The sequence below is a fragment of the Cavia porcellus genome, unplaced genomic scaffold (genome assembly GCF_034190915.1).
Source record: "Cavia porcellus strain 051 isolate PalLab524CR breed Dunkin Hartley unplaced genomic scaffold, mCavPor4.1 scaffold_17, whole genome shotgun sequence".
Classification (NCBI taxonomy): Eukaryota; Metazoa; Chordata; class Mammalia; order Rodentia; family Caviidae; genus Cavia; species Cavia porcellus.
In genome coordinates this window covers 6,427,474-6,451,678 of record NW_026947500.1, presented here as the reverse complement: position 1 = coordinate 6,451,678, position 24,205 = coordinate 6,427,474, and the positions used below count along the sequence as shown (strand labels likewise).

Here is a 24,205-nt window from a genome sequence, read left to right as displayed (position 1 = left end):
TGTTTCATTGCTGGGAGTTATTCATGCCAGCTGGGTATTATTCATTGAATAATCCCATAATATGAAGCATTGTACTACATGTATATGGATTTCAAACATTTAGTGAAAAACTGTAAAATTACTTGAGTCTAACTTCATTTTGCATATCATTATTTATACTTTTTGTTACTCTTTAATACAGGCAAGAATCCCCTCCAAATACGACTGTTTTATTAACCAAAGGAATTTTTTTCAGTGCTTTATCAAAAGTCAATTATCATTTGGGAGAATTAGGTGACTGACAATAGCAGTGCTCCTGGTTTTGGAGGCCCCAGCACAGCCCACTCATATTTGTTTGATTTCAGTCATTTTTGTATCATGGGTCTGTGTATAGGAAAAAGCCAATGACTATTTCATCTGTCTTCTAGTGAAGACAAGCTCATCCATTTATATAATAAAGTACATCATTTTATAATTACTTTTAAATATCATAGGTGTGGGTAGAGAATACAACTTATTAACTTTATTAAAAATTGCATTACAAAAGATTTTTTATTGAAGATTTATTGAGGTTAATTGAGAATTATTTTTTCTAGGGAATCCATCATGGTGTCACAAACATGTATCTAAGTCCAGAATTTGAGTTCAAGTAGCCTGATTATAGAATTTACTTGCAGTTTCTTTACAACTTCAGGAGAACCCAGAATACTAGACTACCTCAGAACCAGTGCTACATGTTTTCTCACCTACAGTCACCACCGCTTGGGACACATATCACCACAGCACACACACACACAATTCACCTTTTATATGTGATTCTCCAGGACCTGTTTAAAAACAGTACTGATTTTCCTTTGGGTAAGGGAACCACTGATTATCAATAGTTTAGTTACATGAGAAGACGATAAAAAAATTTTCTAAGAGGATTAAATAAAAATTAACCATCCCTAGAAACCTTTAGAGGGATTCTTTGATTAAACTAGCAAGAAACTATTATTCTTATTTCTGTCCAAATAGAGTCCAACCTAGAATTAACAAATGTTGAAAAAGTAATTCTTTTTTTTTTTTTTTTTTTTTTTTTTGGTCTTTTTCATTTTTATAGGTACCAGGGAACGAACTCACGACTGCCTGCTTTCAAGGCAGGCGCTTATGCCACTGAGCTAAATCCCCAGCCCCCTGAACAAGTAATTCTAACTTGAAGCACAGCCCACATTAAAAAAAAATGAAGCCCCTTTTAATAATAAAAAAATCGAGAAAGTAAAATAATTAATAAAATTAAACACTCAGCCTTATGTTTTGGGTTTTGTGTTGATTTTTTAAAAAATCCTAATACTTTGAGTTCACTCTCTTACCATACTACAATATTAAAAGAATTCTGAGGGTCTGGGGATTTAGCTCAGCAGCATAAGCGCCTGTCTTGCAAGCAGGCAGTTGTGAGTTCGATCCCCGGTACCAATAAAAAGGAACAAGAAAAACAAACAAACAAATAATTTTGAATTGAGGAATTCAAGTGTTCACAATTAAATTCAATATTGTTATATTATAAAATGCTACTTGAGCAGTGTAACAAAAATGTTAAGCTTTGTCCTCTGATTTTAAATCAATGAATTTCCACATAAAATGTTTTAACATTTTCACATAACCTGCTAATTTTTAGCTGCCTTGACAAGGGAGTACACTTAAGTGATGCTCAGAGTATCCCGTGCCTCTTTTTAGTCTCTCTTCTCATAGTTTGAATCCTCATCACCCCTACTTCATAATCTCAGATTTTAATCCTCTCACCCATGTGAGAGTGTGTTTATCTTCCTATGTGAGCCTTTGACGTGGAGGAACAGTAAATATCACTCACAGACACTCTCTCTTCATGTTTACTTTAGTTTTGCTTTGCCATATACAGACAACCCAGTCCAAGCTGCTCAGTGGATCTAATCTTGTTCTGATTACTTAATTCCTTGATTTCAGCTTTGATTTATTTCACAGTTTCTCCCTGCTCTATCAACACAGGATTCACCATCTGGAATCATTGCCTTCAAGCCTGTCTGATAATTGGACTTAATGTCTTATTTTCTTTAATCTCATGACTTCCTGGCAGCCCTTTTTATGCAGGAGTTGAAAGAAAATGGTGACAACATTAGCTTCAGTCCTCAAAAATTACTCAGCAATACTAATTGAAAGGGAACCTTGGTAGTATTTTTATAAAGGTGTTTAAAGATATTTTAAATTATTGATGCATTTAATTTTGATAAAATATTAGTAACTAGTAAAACCTAGAAACGTGTCTTAACTGTACATAAAATATTACTTAAATATCTTCTCTTCATATCCACAGGGCTCTTAATGTTTTGTGTCATACTTAATAATTATAACTAGACTTTATTTAGCAACTATCATCATACTGGAACAAACTGATTTTCAACTGAAGTCACTGTTAGGTGCTATGATTATCTTTAACATAGCACAAGGCATAGATTATTAAATTAGTTCCTATTATTAAAGAGAAAAGAGCTAAACAGTCAGCTCCAAAATCACGATCAGAATCATCCGATGACATAAGAAAGCATGGTGGATGAAAATAGAGGCAGAAATTAAATCCAACCAGTACTGAAAGATATATTATCTACAATACAGATTTTATTAAAAACAATAACTTTGGAGTCATATGATGTAGGTCAAAGATTATGTACTTTTAAAAGGCTTTTGAAATAATATTTCTTTATTCATAAAGTTCTGAAGTAACTTAGCTACCATCTTAATTGTTACATACAGAAAATACTGAAAGGGGATGAATGCAAAGTTAATTAAAATAAAAACAACATTCAATTTTCTAATATCTTCATCACAACCTGTAATTTAAAAATAGAAAGAAAATAAAAAGCTAACCAACTTAGTGACTGATACTTACAATGTGTTCTAAATTGGGTATCATCTGACCTCAAGGATACAGTGGGACTATTTCATCACATTTTAAAAATTAAGTTCATTGGATATCACACATATGTCTTTCTATGGTCTATTTTTCAAAGCCTGAATATAAGGAAAGCTATTGGCCTATAAGTAAATTAGAGCATAAATGTCTTTTACATATATTTGCCATATACCCTCCAGACTTACACTATTACAAATACATACATGAAAAGCACAGTGACCAAATTCTGACTTAATGGTTACATTCACGCTTTCAAAGATATTTTATCTGTCTTGGAATCTCAAAGTAAAAAGACACTATAGGGGCCGATCAGTCTATCCAGAATACATTTCCTAGAAAACTGTACAGAAATGAAATCCTTTAAAATCAAAATTATATCTTAATTGTGCCAGAAGCCAAAACAGTCTGTCTAAAAAGACATTATTGTGTGTGTGAAAGCAAATTATTTTTTGAAGAGTTAATTAAACCAAATTACTTTGCTTAAACTTTGAAATTCAGTATGCTGAATAAAATAAGGTATATTTGTTATGTACATAAAGAATCAAAATATCTTACATTTGCATATGGCACTTAAGAAAACTAAAAAACAATAGCTTTGGAGTCAGTTTGATATGGAGTAAAATTTATCTCAACAACCACTTCCTATCATGTATTCCTACCCACTGCTTCTTTATCTGCAATGGTGTTAATGAGCATCTCCTAAGTTGAAATGATTACATTTGAAAACACATGCAAAGTACAAACCGTAATACTTAATACATGCTTCCCAACTTCACAGTTCACCTTGTATCTTCATGGACTCATTTGGTTGTGTAAAGCACAAGTGAGAGAATTTGTGCTTTAATTTTGTGGTGAGATCTATGGTTAAGTAAGAATAAATAATTCACCCACCCACGTAAGTGATTAATTTGAAGTTGTAGATTACTATGAAAATAATGAGTGAGAAAAGGATTGTAAGGAAATCGCGCTTGAGTTACAACCTATGTGGTATCAAATCCAGTCTTTTCTGTAATTTACACGTCCCAGCAACAGTGTTCTATCACTTGGAGATCCTCCAATTTGGAGTCAATTTCGCATCCTCAGTACTGACAGGCTGCGGAGAGCTTAGTGGGATCTGAGAAATTTCAACTCTATTTCCCAGAAAGATAACACCAGCAGTCTCTGAATGTGATGTTTTCAACACAGAGTGCATAAAGCAGAATTCAAGTCATGGAGGTTGGGGAGGGCAAGAAAAGGAGGACTTTAAAGTGCAGGAATGACAGCTCTTCCACTGAGCACACAAGGCATTAAAATGAAAGGCTAATCAAATGAAATCTCGGTATTTTAGAAGGAGCAAAAAATAGCTACTTATACACCATTTATAAATATATGCCAGCTGCATATTAATCCTAAGTGGGAGGAGGGAACATTTAAATGTATTTTTGTAAAATTAACCACAAAAATGCATACTGTATACAGTAAGACCTATAATGCAAAGCACAGCTTTAATCGCTGTTAATAATTGCAAGACCAGCAACTTATTTTGGGTGACAATTTAATGAAAATCTCTAAATACTCTTTTGTGGTAGAACAAAGTCTTTAAATTGCAATAACCTTGTTGACATTATTTAAATAAAGAGATACCTAAATTCGATATGAACCTCAGGTTTCAACATCTTTGGATTTCTATAATATATTTAGTTCATCAATACCTTAGGCGGAAATTGAGAGTCATGTTGTTTGATATAGAAAACAATGATTTATGTAGTCACAGCTGTTATTACTATAGTTGAGCAGAGACAAATTTATACAGGCTATATTTTAATGAAAATTTTCAAATTTATATTAATAATAACAATAGTAATCATTTCTTGAATCCAATATGTCAATCATTATGTAAAGTATTGTGTACATATTTATGGTGCGTATCCTTGCACTGTATATGCTTTTTCCTCATTTAATTGTTTTTTTTTTTTTTACACATCTTGGATTTTATTACTCCTTAGTGCTTATTACTTTCTTTGGGGGGGGGAAGAATACAGTCAAATATGGCAAAACAAAGCTGTCAGTCAATACCAAGGATAGACATAGCACATGGTGTAGAACAGAGTACAAGTTTATCAACAATGGTTATCAACGTTGCCCCTTGTTTCCTTAAAAAGAATTGTCTATCTCATTAGATATTATAAAGTTGGACAAAACAGTAGAAAACAAGACCAATAAAACTTAGGCATTGTAAACATTACAGGACTTCCAAAGAAGACAATAGTCAAACCAGAATGGGTATCTTAGTGAATCTTATTGTCTTCAAAGTAGCTGCCTATGTCTTCAAACTTGATACTATCATATAGAATGGAACAGAGTCTAATCAGTCAAAACAAGATCGTGGGAGTACTACAGGACTTCAAAACAAGTTAATAGGAAATCGAAAAGAGTTACTATTTATATATCCTAATTTTTTTGAATTTTTTCTTTAATTAATACAAACATAAGAAATGACTAAATGGGTCAAAGATCTGAATATTAAAACAGAAACACTAAATCTATTGGAAGACAAAATAGGTAGAAACCTTGGAGACATAGGAGTAGGTAAAGAATTCATGAACAGGACTCAAACCGCACGGGAAATACTTCCCAGAATCAATAACTGGGACCACTTCTTATTAAAAAGTTTCTGCATGTCAAAAGAAATCTCCAGCATAGTGAAAAGAAAACCCACAAACTAGGAAAAGATTTTAGTGAACTCTCTCTCAGACAAGGGCCTCTTGTCTAAAACATATAAAGAATTAAAGAAACTCAGACCTCCGAAATTCAAAGATCCAATCCAAAAATGGGCATCTGAGATGAATATGCAATTCTCAGATGAAGAAATGCAAATGGCAAATAAATACATGAAAAAATGCTCATCATCATTGGTCATTAGAGAAATGCAAATTAAAACCACACGAGATACCATCTCACTCCTGAAAGAATGGCCAGGATCAAGAAAACTGACAACAAATGCTGGAGAGGCTGTGGGGAAAAAGGAACTCTCCTGCACTGCTGGTGGGAGTGTAGACTGGTACAGCCTTTGTGGAGATCTGTCTGGAGATTTCTCAAAAAGTTGGGACTGGAAATCCCATTTATTCCAGCTATTCCACTTCTAGGCATATTCCCAGAAGAACTGAAAGCATCATACCACAGTGATATATGTGCACCTATGTTTATAGCAGCACAATTTGTAATCGTCAGATCTTGGAAACAACCCAAGTGCCCATCAACTGAGGAATGGATAAAAAAGTTGTGGTATTTCTATACAATGGAGTATTATTCAGCTATAAAGAAGGATCACATTGAGATATTTATCAATAAATGGGCGCAGCTTGAGACCATACTCATTAGTGAAATAAATCAATCTCGCATGTGTGAATACCGAATAGTTTCCCTAATGTAAATAATGATTCAAATATATAAAAATATGTGGTAATCATGATTCCCCATTAGGTGGCCTTGAAGCCTTATAAAGTTTTCACTCATTAATTAGGAAGGCTTTATTCTGGGCTTCTTGATATGAAAATATTTGAAGCTAGAGTATATGAAGTTTTATCCAAATATTTCCTCATTTAATTGTTTAAAAAAAAAAACCTGTCAGATAAGTTACACTGGTATTCTCACCATTTGGAAATAGAAAAAAAGACCAAAAGGAGTTTAAGCAAACTGCTATAGACAAATTGCAATAAATAGCATGGTCAGGTTTAAATAAAGTTAAAAGACTTTCAACCAACTTTTTTATATTTTCTGTGCCAATTTTAAAATTTCAAAAATCTCAGAATCCTTTCCATTTTGTTCAAATGTGTTAAAATAAAAAGGTTGACTAGGGTACTTAAATAAATGTCTAAGGCATCAAAATAAGCACATTAGCCAGCACTTGTTGAGCACATGTTAGTGCTGTGCTGAGATCATCACGTCTGCAGAATTAACAGCAACCTTGCGAGTTAGGTTGCTACTTTTCAGTATTCCCACATTTCCAGCAGTGAAACCTGATATAAAAAACTGTAACCAGTTTCCCACCAGTAGTAGGTACTGACCATGTAGGTCTAAAGCCCAAGCACTGAAGCAGAGCACAAATTCTCCTTAAAATTAGTGCCAGAAAGAGAGTGCAAAATTCACCCTGAGAGATAAAAGCATACACAAAGATAATCCTGAAGCACAGCAGCCACAGAGGTGTGAGAGACCATGGACAGATTCATCCTGCAGTTCCAGAGGCTGCAGGATGACGGTTACAAAAATACCTAGCTATTATTACTATAACTGCTGGAGTCACAGAAATCTATTATTTTGAATAGCAGAAAGGAAGCAACAGTGCAAATTCATCCTTGGCTTTAGACTAGCAGGCACAGCTAAGAGTCAATTATTATCTATCAAAACATCAATTCTCTTGATTTCCTCTTTCATAAGCAAACACTGACCACAGGAGCACACATTCCATATTTCTATTTTCTTGCCATATTAAAAACAACAACTGCCACTTATCTCTTGGAATTAGGTAGGAAATGTTGCCTATATTTGGAAGAGATGGTAGACCATACATACACAAAACTGTCAATCACATTGTCTACAGTGATAGTCTAACAAATTTCAAATAAAATTGTGTAGCTAAAATTCCCATCAGTAAACATTTTCTTGAAATTGAAACCAGGAAGACCACAATTACTTCTATTCTTGGTCAAGAACGTTCTTTGACCTGAATTTATACAAAATTAAAATTATATCTATCTATCTATCTATCTATCTATCTATATATATATATATATATTTTTTTTTTAAGGTCAGAAACATTCTTTCAGGACTAAGAATTAAAAGAAATCAGCATTTTATTCAGTTCCGAGGATTACTTCCATATTCACCATATCTCCTAGCAATCTCCTAACTTGGTTGTTAAGCAATGTCCTTTCCTTTGATTCCATACCATCGACACCTTTCCTATGCTGCGATATCATCATTTTCATAATGTGGTATTACTGAGCGAACAGAAACATTGTGCTTTGATCCATCTACCTGCATGTCATTCAGACAATTAGAATTGAAAATGAATTATGTTTTTGAAATTAAAAAAATCACCACTTTCATGACAGAACATTATCAAAAAACTGACTATAATTAAAATTAACCAAAAATTATTATCTTTTGTATTCTTTTAATTTTTGTATTATTCTTTTTAAATTTTTGTTTTTATTTTAGGATTTTTTAGTTATGAAAGTATGATGTATAATACTAAATATATATTTTTATCTTCCCTAAAATATTATTTTTCAAATTAATACTTTTTTCCTTTATGCAAAATGCATTATCAAGACACAGTGCAGAATTGTAAGATAGCTGAAGTGTATTAATATCACTTAACAAAAACTCATCAACTTTTAAAAATTTTTTATAAATTGTAACACAATCATGTCCCTCCTTGTGGTCTTTACCAAACCCCAACTTACAAACATTCAAGTTGTGAACTTTTACAGACACCAGCGGACCTTGCATTGTGAACAATTATAGATGCAAACAAATAGAAGCAAGTAGGACATGTCTCCTGGACACTGTTAGAATTGTGCTGCTGTGTGCTCACTGTACAGTGTGACAGTGGATAGAGGGACAGAGCTCAATCAGAGCCCAGGATGTCTGGAACCAAGAGAAAAAGCAATAGTGATGCAGAAGGAATGCTAAGATGTGCAAAGCAATATGCATTTTGTGTTTGTGGCAAAGGCGCGTAAGACTCCCTCTGGTCGATTTACAAAGGAATGTAAGGCTCCCTCTGGTCCATTTACAAAGGAATCTGATGCACAAACAGTCTCCTGGAACAGAAAAGACTTTCACGTTGGAAACATACTGTAACATAGCACCCTTGCTAAGAAAATAGAAGGAGTAACTAAACAGACTAATAGTGTAGCTCAGTGAGAAAGAATGTGTTTAGCATAAACTGTAACTTTAACCCTAAGTCCTGATTTATTCTCCCAATCATAATTATTTCCTCAGCAGAGGCATTCCATAGGACATCTCTCCTAAGCCACACTGTAAAATCTAGGAGGCAGAGCAGGGTTCTATGGCTTTTTCCTCTGGTGGTGGTGACTGGTCATGATCATATGCCGTTGGGTCATCCTGCTGGGTAACTGCTGAGAGGAGAGACTACCCCAGACACTGTCCTGTCTTCTTACTTCATCTTGAAGAGTATAATTAGTTCATTTTTGAAAAAAAAATCTCCCCTCTCTCAAAGAACACAATGAACTATCCTTCCTTCTGGTCCTCTACGCCGCCCTCCACTCTTCCACTCTCATCCAAACCATTCTAAGCTCATAGAGAAAAATAGCTGATGGTTTCTAGTCTACATCTCCAACTTACTCAGACAGGAATATTGAGTTATTAAAATGCATTAAAACAACCTATCCATTTTCTAGCATTTCAACTTTTTAATCTTCCTTCGAAAGTTATATTTATCCTCAATTCATTTAAGCAACTCAGTCATGTATCTCTAATCTATGTAACACCATATGACTCAGAATTAATTCTGCCTGTGTAAACTTTACACCAGCATCAATTTCTTTCTTCTTTTTGATGTACTGGGGATTCTAATTTCATTAGCTACACACTTATGTTCTTTTTTGTCAATGTACCAATTTCTTCCTTTTTTCTTTCTGTGCGGGGGACTTACCCTGGACCACGTTCACGCTAGGCAAGTCCTCTTCAGTCTAGACTGTATCTTTCTCTCTTTCATTTCATCCTGCTTAATAAGCTACATTTCCCCTTATCAAAAACCTTAGTTCTTCTAATGGTCTTTCATCAACCAAAATTATGTTAATTTTTTTCCTGTTCATTTTTTAAAATCTCAGCTGTGTAGCACAGCGGAATGGAAATCTCTGTACTGACAGCCTGCCTTACCACTAGTGGGTGGTTTCCAAGACATCTTCAAACCCAGCAACATGTGAAAATAAAGGATTTAATTTCTCAATTTAACCTTTCAATTTTTAATATATAAACTCTCTTAGTTAAGGAAACCACCCAGTTATTACAGATTCTTTAATTGCAAAAAGTGGTAAAGCAATAATTTTGTTAACAACCCTGAAATCTGCTTTTCTTTTGTCCTACCTCTGCCATCTTTCTCCTTCAGCTTCTTTTCTTCCTTTTCCTCCTTCTCCTCTTTCTTTTACTTCCTTGTGTGTCTGTGTGTGTGCACGCATGTGTGCATGTGTCTGTATGTGGGACTGGACATTGAGTTTTGGGGCTTTAACAAAGAGCTATACTCACAGTTCAAGCTCATTAAATTGCCAAATCCAAGCTCATACTTGTGGTGTTACAGCCCGTTTTCCCTGATATTACGTTTTGGCCACTGTGCCTGTGTATGCTACTTTTTAATTCTTACCCTCTCTGCCTTAGTTGAAGTTCCCAATATTTCTCAGCTACAGTAGGGTCCCTGATCGCATGATCACTTTTCTTTGAGTTTTTACGAATTTATTTGCCATGTTTTCAAAAGGAGAACTGTAAGATTTATATGTAATCACATGACTCTCCCAACAGACGAAAGTATCACAGAGAGGCTTCTCTTTACCTAGAAAACAATTTAATTATTAAGCAGTGTACAATGTCCTTTAACAACTTGACTCCAGCGTTGGGGGAGTTACTTAGTGAGAGAGCACTGGTGTCCCATGTGCAAGGCTGTGGGTTAGATCCCTGGCACTTCCTTCCTAAAGAAAATCTAATTGTAGTATACAGCCCTAACCCTCAATTCCTGTGACTTCCCTACTTCACAATAAACAGTTTGCAAATGTTATGACATGGGTCTTTTCATGTGGAATGGAACTTAGTCTGTGTCCTGCTCCTATGTCTCTATGTAGGTCAAACTCAACTCCTTTGTTAACACCGCCCTGATTTCTGTGTATCAAAAGAAGTAAGTAGAACTTTGTGGAGTTAAGGGTCTGTTTTTTAAACTCTATTGCTGCATATAACAACTTTCTTTGTGGTAAGCATTTGTTGCATCTCCCTCTAACCAGACCGTATATTTTTAAAAAACGGGAGCCAGGTCACTGTTTTTCTAGTCCATACAACAAGTTCTATTATACAAAAAGCATTTGATACGTTTTTTGAAAGACAGTATCACAGACCCTGTGAAAATACACTGCCCTTGTCATATTAAAGGTCTATCGAAACCCAGGTTGATGAGATGGATTGTATTTCAATTCAGAAACCATTTCAAAATCTCATCCTGTAAATGCTTCCATATGCAACAAGATAAAGACAAACTAAGGAAATTTCAGGTACAATCCTCCATACACACTTGGACAGGAAGAAAGAAAACTGCATCAGGTACAGTGGATAATGGAAAATTAAACTGTAATACACTAGGTCTTTTTATCTGAAAATTGTTACTAGGTAGTGCAGAATGAATGGGGCTGTGCTGTCAGTCATCAAATATCATCTCATCTCTAGTTCTTTCTAAAAATGCACTTTCTGTAATTTACTTAATATTTCAAGGTTTAATTTCTGAACCCACCTAATATGAAATTCAGAGAGGATTTTTTGTAGAAAGTATGTGACTCCAGAACACATACTCTACTAATTTTTGTAGACCCTTTACTTGTATTAGTTTCTTATTGCCATGGAGCTAAATCTATGTCTCTGTCTCTTTTTCTATCTCTATCTCTATCTTTCTCTCTCTCTCTCTCTCTCTCTCTCTCTCCCTCTCTCTCCTCTATTTGTATGTTTAAAATATTTAATGCACTTTTATAAGGAATAAGCCTTATTGAGTGATTATAACTTTACCAGATCTATTTAGTGGTATTTATGAAGCAAACATTTCTGTCCGTCTGTGAAAAAAAATACTGGATTTTTTTTTTAAAGCTAAAGAAGTCTAACTTAGTTCCTCAATAATTTATATACAACTTGAAGATTTCAAGTGTCAAGTTTATTAGTAAACTAAAACAAAAGAAATACCAGTCAATAAAAGCACAATTATAAATGAAATGCATGGAATTATATGAGAGAAATAGTTAAAACTTGTAGATGTTTTTGGACTGACCTGACTGAGAGAGATATATTCTATAACAACTAGCACCAAGTAGATAGAAGACTGTAGTATATTTGGGTCTTAAAAAAAAAAAAAAAAGAATACTTCATGCAATACGCCTCCAATTTACATCTCAAGATGCAAATCTGGATCTCCATTTTACCTTTTGGCCAGATAATACCCCTCTCACTCTACAGCTGCTGAGATATCTCCACTGATCCTCAACAAAGCCCAGATCAGATGGCTAGGCAAATCATCTTTCTCTGAATCTCAAGCATGTACTATTTGCATATTATTGCTAGACAACATAAATTATAGTCAAAGTATGATGGTCAAAGGAAGAAAGGACACAAACAAAACAAGAAAAACTGCCCAACAATCCTAGAACAGTGTGTACACAGACGAGAAAGTTATACAAAAAATAAAAGAAAATATGACAACAGTTTTGGGAGAATATTGGGATTTATAGTGGGAATTTAGACATTTCTAAGTTTAAAATATTTTTATATATTATATATATATTATATTTTATATATTTTTTAAATATTTTTATGGGGTAACTGCATATTTAAAGTAAAAATCTCATTTTATTTCAATATGCTGCCCTACTTGTGAATTTATATGCAAATTACTGTAACATATATACTTAAAATCAGTTACTCATTCAATATATTTAACTCAGTAGTCACATAAAACCTCATTATCTCTAAAACTAAGCCTGTATATTCTTACATGTTCACATTATTGGGAGTTGACTGACCATTGTCAGGACCTAAGAAGTACGGGCTGGCTAAAATTCTCCAATTGGAATTTGCACCATTTTAGAACAAAGAAGATCTTTGGTCTCACTCTCCCACTGTAATCTACTCTTTTTTTTTTTTTTTTTTTTTTTTTTTTTATGCCAGGGATTGAACTCATGACCACACACTTGCAAGGAGGTGCTTATGCCACTGAGCTAAATCCCAGCCCCTAATCTACCCCTTTTTAAACTCCTATTTTCTGTCTGCTAGCATACTTGGATTTTATAGTCTGTGAAAGGCATCACTGCCTCAGCTGTCTGGCTGTTCAGAAAGCAAGGGCGATCAACAGCCTCAAGCACACTGAAAGATTCATCTTTAGAAGCCTTTTGTGCTTCAAATTACCATTAAACTTTTTTTTTTTTGTTTTGAGACATTTGCATATGTTTGAATTTTCATACATAGTTTTAAGAAATATTACATAGAGATTTTTTGCCCTCTTTAGTTTCCTCAAATGGTGACATCTTGCAAAATTATCATCTAGTATCAGGATATTGACAAAATATAATCCACTAATCTTATTCAGATTACACAATTTACTGTGTACTCTTTGTGTGTGTGTGTGTGTAGTTCTATGCACTTTTATCACATGTGCATGGTCATGTGTACATGAATGATGTGGAAAAACAAAAAACATTTACATCTTATGTTGTTCTTACATAGCTAAATCTACTGTCCTTCTGCCCACCCCCACTCATCCTTATCACCCTAGCTACCACTAGTCTGTGTTCCATTTCTCTAATTTTGTCATTTCAAGGATATTGTATAAATGGAATCAACCAGTGTGCAATCTTTTGAGATTGGCTTTTTACTCAGCATGATTCTCTTGAGATTCATACAAGTTGCTGCTTATACCAATAATTCATTTTTTTATTGCTGAGTAGTGTACCATGATACCATCACTACATCTTCTGAATTTAAAAGTAACATAATAGAAGAAATCACAGATTTCTGCATCAGGAAAATGTGTGTTTAGCCTCAAGACATGTAATGTTTTGGGAACTGTAAATTTTGATTATTTGCAAAGTATATATCTAACAGGCACTCTGACATTCATTAGATGACAGTTAATACCGAATTATTAGCCACCAAGAATAAAAAGAATTATTAATATTTTAATATATCATGACATTCTTCTTATTTGCAACTAATTTTCATTATTTACTTGTGATTTCCTATTCACATGAATGTTTCTATGTAAAACTTGAGAGTTTTTCTTATTTATTTGTCCCAATAATTTGTTCCCATCACCCCAGCTACCTGCAAACTCCTAGATGTATTTAAATGGTCAGCTCTAAAGACAACTTTCTGTTCAATTGTAATCTGTACGTGCAATTAAATGAATCTGATAATCTGGCATTTTGAAAATCAAAAACTTAGAATACCAAAAAAAAAAGTTTTACTGATATTCACTCAAGTTTGGATAAAAATCTTAAGATTCATATATACATCAATACACTTTTTAAAAAACAAAAGATTTCTTCCCTTTAATATTTTCTATCTTTTATACTAAATATAAACTTTTATATTCTTAAAGATTAACAGACAACATTTACTAATACTTAATATATTTTATAAACTAAAGCATAAGGCTGTCAAAATTTCTTTTCAGAACTGCAATAATAAAGCTATCATGATTGTTAATATAATTAGGTGAACTTCAAAGAAAATAAGTTTATTTGAATAATTCAATCATGCAAAACCAAGGAAAAATATTAAAATATTTTATCAATAAAAATAAATCTTAAATCCTCCTTATTAGAGTTACGGATTTCTAGGAGCAAGAAAACTTGCTCTAGACTGGATAATTTTTTCAAGCTTATGAATCTATGTATCCCCCTCATATGACCAGGAGGGGGAAAATCTGATGATAACATAAATTACCCATATAATTCTTAAGTCTAAATTTTATCACCCCCCCCCAAATGAATAAAAAATGCTCTAGGAAAGGACATTCCACTAGAAATTTAAAAACTTTTACAGTAGCAAGTTTCAATCCTTAATATATTACTTAACTTCTTTTAATTAATTAATTAACTTCTCAGGAATAGTTTCTTCTACAAAAAGTCATCCATTAATTTAAGAAAGAATAGCTTCTATTTCTTTAATAATTTTCCCACAGCTTTGAATAACATGTTCAAATTTTATTATAATTCTTTTTTCCTATAAGACTCTTTTCCTGCAGGATGTCCAAGACACAGTGATTAAGAGCACAGACTTTGAACTCCTCCAGACATTGGTTTGATTCTCAGCTTTTTCTTTGGACAGATTATGTAAAATGTCCTCTCCTCAGTTTCCAAATATAAAACCTTGGGTTAAAAAAGGAAATGTATAGGGCTTAAATACACAATAAGGTTTCAATAATTATTGTGTATACAATAATTAGTAACATAAATGAAAAACAGTTAAATTTCAGTTAATTTTGCCTTTTATTATTAGACTTTCTCAATTTATAGAAATCTGCCAAAGGGAACGTATAATTTTTAATTTTGTGTATTTTTAAGATGTTTAGATGCTGATGATTATTAGATGACTGTGTATAAATAAAGAAAAACAAAAGTAATGGCTTTAAAAGATGCTGAATTACAATTCTGATGTTAAATTAATTGTACCACATTAACAAGATGCTTCTCCATTCCCATATAGAAAATAGGATAAAATCACTGAACTCACATGAACTAAATGGAAAGTTGTAGATAAGATAGTTGGCACCCTATTTGGCGCTCCTGTTCATTTCTGCATATCTTACACTTTAGTATCACTGCAAAAAATCATGGTCAACAGAAAAATATTCATACATTAGATCAGTATTCAAAATAGTAAACCAGGTTGTGTTTTAATGTATTGCTGTTAATTATACCTTAATACCTGATACTGCTTGCATAATAAATGCATACAATCCTACCACAGCAAATAGAAGGCATGGCCATATGATTTATATATAAGGAGTTCTATTAAGCATTTACCAAAACTAGTACCTACTTAATACTAAAGCTATATTTAACATAAAGCATGCTCCAACTATTTTACTATTTTAATCTTATATATAAAGGTACATTTTATAACATCAATAAAATGTCATCCTGATCATGTATTAGTATTCCAAATTATCCATGAAAGGGAAAATCTGATGATTGATAACATAAATTACCCACATAATTTCCAGTTTCCATTTAGTATTTAAAAGTATTTGACCTTTATCACAAACTATCTCTCATGTAATACCCTCACAGTTCTTAAAAATACAACTCAATCATCTCAGATCTCTTTATTCTTATAAATTGTTTATGGACAAAGCTTAAACCAGGAAAAATCTGAGTAGCACTTTACAGTTTAGCCAGCTGGAATGTCCCATAAATTATGAGTAATACATAATCGCTTATGCAGTTATAAAGTGACATTGACCTCTCAACTTGGGAAACAAAATTATAACATCAAAAGAGAAACATTTTACAGGCATTTCAAATGAAGAATAAAACTATGAAATGTTACAAATGTGCTAATGAGGTAAAATACTAAGAAGGTTTGATTGAGGTTAAAGCTAAGCTGAAATAATAAAGAAATGTCTGACGTGGCACAAAGAGGAGGCAGAGTAAAGACTTTTTTCAAATAATGCGTTTCTTCTATTGTATTCTTTCTTATGTCAACACTATCCTACAGGTGTTATCAGCATCCCAATTGTACTGAGGAAGTGACAGGGTTTCTTAGAGGCCTAATTACTTGTGCAAAGCCACAGAGAATGCAGTAAGCATTTTATCTTCTATCATACACGGGTGCCTACACCATTAAACACCAGAATAAGTCCTGCTATTAACACCAGCCTTATTCAGATCCTTATCAATGCCAGTCTTTTTAAAAGGTTAATTTATTTATAATTTATTTAATTTAATTTATTAGGACATGTGTGTAGTTTAGATTCCGTGTGGGAATTTGGTGCATGTACCAAACACATCTTTTTCATTGTACACTGATATAATTGTGATATACGTACTGATCATATTCATCATAGGAAATTTACACCTGCACGTGATACATCTTAGTTCCTCTTTTTTCTCATTCCCCTCTCCTCCCTGCAACCTCTCTTGCCCTCCTTATTTACAAAGCTATTTTTCCATTTTATCCTTTTTTAGTTCCCTCCCTTTTCTCCTTTCTAGTTACACTGTACTTTTGAACAGTTTCTTACTAATTTTCAATATTTATTATTTATTTTAGTCCTTATTTACTCTTTTAGATCCTTGTACTAGGGAGGCAATGTGATATTTACCCATGAGTGTTCGATTTTTTCCACTTAAGTATATGGCTTCAAGGTACATCCATTTACCCAGAAATGTCTTGTCTATCCTTCTTTACCGCTAATACATCATTTATTTAAAAATCACACATATTTTTTAATCATTCCTTGGTTAATGGCTATTTGGGTTGTTTCCAAGATTTAGCTATTACAAGCTGTGCATCCATAAATATGGGTGTGCATATTTTGCTATAGTATGATGTTTTAATTCTTCTGGGAAGATACCCAGAAGGGGAATAGCTGAATCAAATGAGACCTCTAAACCTACTTTTTCAAGGTATCTCTACATTTATTTCCACAGTGGTAGCACCAGTCTATACTCACATCACAGTGGGCAAGAGTTCCTTTTTCCCTACAGTTCAGCCTACATTTGTTATTGGTGGATTCCTTAATGATAGCCATTCTTTCTGGGGTGAGATGGAATCTTGGCATTGTTTTAATTGGCATTTGTTGACCGAAGATGTTGAACATTTTTTCATATATTTATTGTGCATTTCTGTTCACTCATCTGCAAAGTGTTCATTCATTTCAGATGCCCATTTTTGAACGAGTCTTTAAATATGGAGCTTCTAATTTTTGTTTGAGTCCTTTATATCTTTCTTTCACTGGATGTGTTTGGCCTCTTTGTGAAAGATAAAGTGACTTAGTTTGTCTGGAACTGCTTCTTCATTTTCTAATCTGTCCCATTGATCCTTAAGTTTGTTTTTTGGCCAGTACCATGCTGTTTTGTTTTGAGTCCCAGGGATTGAACTCATGATTTGTGCTTGCCAGGCAGATACTTATGCCACTGAGCTATATCTCCAGCCTGCCAACGTCTTTTTACCACAGAATTTTTGTAGTATAACTCCAAGTATGGATTGTGATATCTCCTACCTTGCCTTAGTTGCCCAGAATTGCCTTTCCTATTCTAGGTCTCTCCTGGTTATAAATGAAATTTAGGATTTTTTTAATCTAATTCTGTAGTATTCTGGTGGAATTTTGATTGTATTTGCATTAAATTTGTATAACAGTTTTGGAAGTATGGCCATTTTCACTATATTGGTTCTTCCTACCCCAAACCAAGGGATGTCTTTCCCTTTACTGTTATCATCTTCATCTCCTTTTCCAGCATACTGTAGTTCTCCACATACAGGTGTTTTACTTTATTCATTATATTGATTGCTGGTACTTCATTTTTTTTATGCTATTGTGGAAGGTGTTTCACCTAGTTTCTTTTTCAGTTAGTTTGTCATCTATGTATGGGAAGGTTATTGATTTTTGAGTGTTAACCTTATATCCAGGTACATTACGGAATTTGATTAGTAAATCCAGAAGTCTTTTGGTGGAGTTTTGGGTCTTCTATGTAGTGTATCATGTCATTTACAAATAATGATAATTTAATTTCTTCCTTTCATACATTATTCCTCTTATTTCTTTCTCTTGTCTAATTGTTCTGGCTAACGTTTCCAGAGCTATATGTATAAGAGCAGTGATGGTGGATATCCTTGTCTTGCTTCTGATTTTAGAGTGAAGATTTCAGTTTATTCTCCACTTAGTATGATATTATTTACTGGTTTGACATAGATGGCTTTTATCAGATTCAAATAAAAACCATCTATTCCAAAGTTCTCTAGTTTTTTTTTTATCATGAATGGGTATTAAATTTGTCAAACATTTTATGCACTTATTGAGATGATCATGTGTTTTTCCTATTGGCTCTATTACTATGGTGTACTACATTCATTAATTTGCTTATGTTGAACCCTTGCATCCCTTTGATAAATCCTCCTTGGTCATGGTGTGTCACAATTCTCTTGATGATTTGCTGTTTTCTATTTTCCAATATGTCACTAAAGATTTTTGCATGCATGTTCATTAGTAAGATTTGTCTATATTTCTTTATTTTGTGAATCTTTCTGTTGTTTTGATATTAGGGCAATATTTGTTTCCAGGAATGAACTTGGGAGTATTGCTTCTCATTCAATTTCTTTTCTCTCTCTCCTCTCTCTCTCTCTCTCTCTCTCTCTCTCTTTCTCTCTCTCTCTCTCTTTCAGTTTCTTACATAATTCAATAGTGAATTTGTCAGGGCTTTAGTTTTTCTTTGTTATTAAATTTTAATTACATCATTGATTTCATTGATTAAAATTAGTTTATTTAGATTTTATTTTCTTGATTCAGCCTTGGGAATGAATCTGTCCATTACTTTCTGCATTTACCATCTTATTAGAATACAAGTTCTTACAGTAGATATAGTTGATCTTCTGGATTTCTGCAGCATTCATTGCGATTTCACTATTTTCCCTTCTAATTTCAAAGATTTGAGTGTTTTCATTCCCTTTTTGATAAGGTTGGCTACGGGTTCATAGATTTTACTTAATCTTTCAAAGAACCAATACCTGATTTCATCAATTCTTTATATTGTTTTCCATTGAATTATTTTGTGATTTGATCTTTATTATTTCCTTCCTCTAATTACTGATGATCAAAAAGTAAAAAATCTACAGTAGGGAATAGAATAGTCAAGATTCCGGAAATTCAAAACAGGGGCAGAAATTTAAAAACTAAGAGGAAAACAAAATCACCTATAAAGGAAAGTCCATTAGAATCATAGTTGACTTCTTAACACAAACCTTCAAGTCAAGGAGACATGAAGTATATCAAGCCCTAAATGAAAACAGCCTCCAACCTAGATTGACGTACTCCACAAAACTGTCTTTTAGAACCGATGGATAATAAGATACTTCCATCAAGGAGGAAACTAATGAACACCAGCACTGCAAAATGTTTTAAAAGACAGTCTAGAAAGAAATAATAAGGAATACAGTTCCACGAACTCCAATAGAATGAATCCACCAGGCAAGATAAGCAGTTAAGCAGAGGGAGGAAAATAGAGCCAACATCAGAAAAATAAATTATAAGGATAGGGCAATACATTTCAGTTGTTGCCATCAATGTGTATGGTCTCAATTCATCAAAGAAAACCTGGCAGAATGTTTCAAGAAGTAAGTTCCAATAATATGATGGGTAAAAAAGACTTTTTTTTTTTTTTTTTTTTTGTACCAGGGATCGAACTCACAATCTCATGCTTGTCAGGCAGGTGCTATACCACTGAGCTAAATCCTCAGCCCTTAAACACATTTAATTCAAAAAATAAATTCATAAACTGAAAGGCAAAGGATGAAATACAATATTCAACGTGAGAGGAACCTGGAAAAAAGCAGAGCTAGTTATTATATATGCAGACAAAGTGAATTTCAAGCCAAGACTGATTAAGAGAGACAAAGAAGGTCACTACATCTTTGTAAACGAAATATTCAAAGAGAAGAAATAACAATCATAAATATACATGCAATATATACCAGTCCATGTAACTATATAAAACAAATATTAACGGACATGGAAAATCAAAAAAGCATTATTACAGTTTTATTGGGGAAATCTCAATGCCCCACTGTTGTAAACAGATAGATTGATCAGAGAAATCATCAACAATGAACTATTAAAACTGAACCAAACTTTTGTAGTAGCTGTATACAGTCTTTCACCCCACCACATAAAATTACACAGTCCTCTCAGTTGCACACAGGATGGTCTACAAAGTAGACCACAAAGTAGCTCATAGAATATGGTTCACAAATGCAAAGGTAAGGAAATTATTCCGTGCATATTATCAGATCATAATGCAATGAAACTGAAAATCAGTGACAAAAGAAACCACAAGAACTTCATAAACACATGGAAATTGAATAATATCCTGCTGGTTAAGCAGTGGGTCACAGGTTAATGAAGAAATTAGATTGTTTCAATAATTCAGTGTTAATACCAATACAACACACCAGAAGTTATGGGACACAATGAAAGCAGGGAAATTCATAGCAGTGAATTCCCATACAGGAAAGCAGAACGAGCTCAAAGAAACAACTGAATGCTGAACCTCAAGCTTCTAGACAAACAATAGCAGGTCAAGTTCAAATGTGAGTCACCAGCACCCAGTGCAGTTCAGTGTCCACCCCCGACTGCTCCACTGCACTGCTGTGTCTCTCCGTGAAGGCCTCTGGAGTTGCCAGCGTTCACTGTGTGTCTTCGGATTTGAACTGCTTCCTCCACACAGGGAGTCCTGGCTCAAGAAGAAGGTGCCACCCACCACTTCCTTCTTTGTTAAGTTTCTCTCTTCGCTCTCTCCATGGGTTCCAACTCTTGCTTCAGAACCTTTCTGGGTCCAAGGACCCCTTTCCCTTCTTCCTCTCTTCCTCACTATGCTCTAATCCAATGTCTGGAAACCAAACCTTGCAGAGATTCTTTCTATGCTGTATATCACTCCACCATCTTCAAAAAACTTAACTTGAAGTCAGAAACTTAAGTTTATTTTAAGAAGGATCATTTTGATTATGTTTTCTGATTTATGGACTATTTTAAGATATTCATATCTTATTTTGAGGTGTAAAATCTGAAAGTTAATTATTCCCAGTAGGAATCATTGGAAAATCTTATTTAACAAATAGCAAAAGACACTTTAATAGCATTTTAATTTTCATAATAGTTTTACAATGAATGACACTTCTGTGCAAATAAATTTTTTTTCTAATTTTAGCTTTTTCTTTTATTTTTAAATCTTATATAACTTCAAACTTTATACCTTATTACATTGTCTTACAAGCCAGATACTGTATCTATAGATATTTGAAGTGTACAAGTGTTTACCCCTATCAAAACTTTGAAATGATAAGGGTTTCTTTCCTCTCCCTTTCTCTTTTACCTATCTCTTGGACCCCTCCCTCTTTTTTTGTATACATTTGAAGTCTGCTACAATAGTTATTATCTGCTATCTTACAGCTAAACACCTTAGCACATGAAAAATTCCTGTACTCTCTTTGGAACGAAATAAACATAGAAATCTTGAGCATTTAAAGACTGGTATAACTTCATGGCTGTAACTAAACTATTCTTTTTTTGTTTGAACACTAAACAAACAAAAAAAAGAGTAATAAGTCCTTATTCTGCATTAAAATATCGTTTTGATTACAATGCTGTGCAGTGGGGTACTGATCTTTAGAGACCCAAATTCTAATTTCAGGCTTTAAATCTTTAAGCAGCGTTTGCCATGTTGTTAGATACTTAAAAGATCAGAGCCTCAGTTCCATTCACATTCAACAAGATTTCTTATCTGCTTTATGGATAAGAGAAAAAGAGAAGCATACATAGAAACGTGTTGGGATATTGAGCAGAGACCAAATATAAATTGGTAGGAACATTGTTACACATACAGGAAAGCATGGAATTCTTTTACAACTAACTCTTTCTTCCAATCTGGATAATTTTGAAAGCAAAAATGCAATTCCATTATCCTTCCACAAGAAATGCTATGCTACTATTTTCAACTGCTAGAAATATTATCAAGAAACCAAACCTATATGAACAAACATATTAATGGACATGCATGTATTTAAGTTTGAATTGCACATGATAAGTATAGTATTTTTAAGTATAAAATTGAGGAAGCCACCATTTTTCTAAAGTTATCTCACGTCTATAACATTTTTATAATTTGAGTACATTATAAGCACTTTTTAAGAATTGTACTTCCTTTATGTACATTTGAATTAACAATACAAAAGATGCTTACATTTTCACTTTTAGTTTTATTCTCAGAGCTTCTGACAGTTTAAATTTCAACACTAATGATTAAGATCTTTGCTTCATACCAGAAGCTAAAAGCTGATAGGTTCTTGCAAATAGCGACACCTTTTAATAGTCACACACTCCAGTAGTTACTAATTTTCCAACCCAGTACCTGAAGATGACATTTTGATAAGTTTGCAAAGGACTTTCTGAACTATTTATTAGTTTAGAATATGAAAAAGTACACCTTGAATAATGACATTTCATTCTAAAAATAACTGAATACATTTTGTCCATTTTTTTATTTCTAACCAGAGCTAACTTACAGAATTTTTGAGAAAAGTACCGAGAACTCATAATTAACAAATGACTCACATCTATTTCTCATTTCATAGCATGCAAAGCACTGCATTTTTATTTTGAGTTCAAAATTATTTTTCCAAGAAAACATCCTATCATGATGCTTCAAAATACTGCTATGAATGAATAAGAAACAGACATTTTCGTTCGTGCCCTAAGTTACAATATGACCTATGCTGTATCCAGTTTTTGTGTCTATTTCAGAAGTAATAGCAATAATCATTGAAAGCCACTAAGTATGTGTAGCGCTGTATGTGCTTGAAATTATGATCATTGTTTTCAAACTGCCTAGAAACTAAAGCCTGGGACTTAAAGCTTTTACTTTATCTTTGTTGTTGTATTTGAGGTAAAGGGAAATAAACTCAGGGTGTCCTGTGGGTTTCTTCCATGGAGCTATAACCCCAGCCTTTTTAAATAGTCTTTAAAAAATGTTTGATCTGGGGCTGGGGATTTAGCTCAGCGTCATAAGTACCTGCCTTGCAAGCAGGTGGTCGTGAGTTCGATCCCCAGTACCGATAAAAATGAAAAAGACAAAACAAAACAAAACAAAACAAAAAATGTTTGACCCAAGATAATTTGTTTTGTCACCTTCTTTATAGTCCTCCTCCTCCGTCTCCTCTTCCTCTTCTTCTTCTTCTTCCTCCTGCTCCTCCGCTCTGTCTCTGTCTCTCTCTCTCTCTCTCTCTCTCTCTCTCTCTGTATTTATCAGTACACACTAGAATTTGAGTCATTTCAGGTCAATGTGACACTGCACAGTACTTTATTTTTTATTTACTTATTTTTATTTCTGAATCCATGAACATTCTACTATTGAGCCACAAGCTCAGCTCCTTTTCTATTTTGAGTCAAGGTCTCCCTAAATTGCCCAGGCTTGTGTTGAGCTCATCATTCTATATATTAGTTCCTGGTTAACGTGGTTTATAGGTATATGTCACTGTCCCTGGTTCAAAGTTTTCAACCAATTTAATAAATCAGCTAATGGTTCACGTTTATCTAATTTCTTCTTACTTATAGGTTAAAAACTTCAAAAGCAGTTCTGAAAACAAAAATTTATCTTTACTACCTTTATAAAACCAACATTATTTTATATTAAATTGAAGGCACTTATATAATGCATTTAGTCACATGTTTTTAATTATGCTATAAATCATATTTTGTATTTTGGTTTTCAACACCTTTCACCACTTGATAGTTGTATCTTGCCTTGAGAATATGCACATTACTTCATAGAAATTATACACAACATC

General features: G+C 33.4%; 1 protein-coding gene and 1 long non-coding RNA gene across 13 annotated transcripts in view; both read right to left on the bottom strand.

The window, feature by feature from the left end:
• Nucleotides 1-24,205, bottom strand: part of Nlgn1 (neuroligin 1) — an 816,885-nt gene that overhangs the window by 543,628 nt on the left and 249,052 nt on the right. The gene's annotated exons all lie outside the window — the stretch shown is intronic.
• The window catches only part of LOC134471096 (uncharacterized), a 133,533-nt gene that overhangs the window by 44,195 nt on the left and 65,133 nt on the right, over nt 1-24,205 (bottom strand). Inside the window, exon 2 of the long non-coding RNA XR_010040445.1 lies at nt 1-24,205. This exon is cut by the window's left edge and continues 44,195 nt beyond it; it is cut by the window's right edge and continues 59,548 nt beyond it. This is a non-coding gene — a long non-coding RNA (uncharacterized LOC134471096).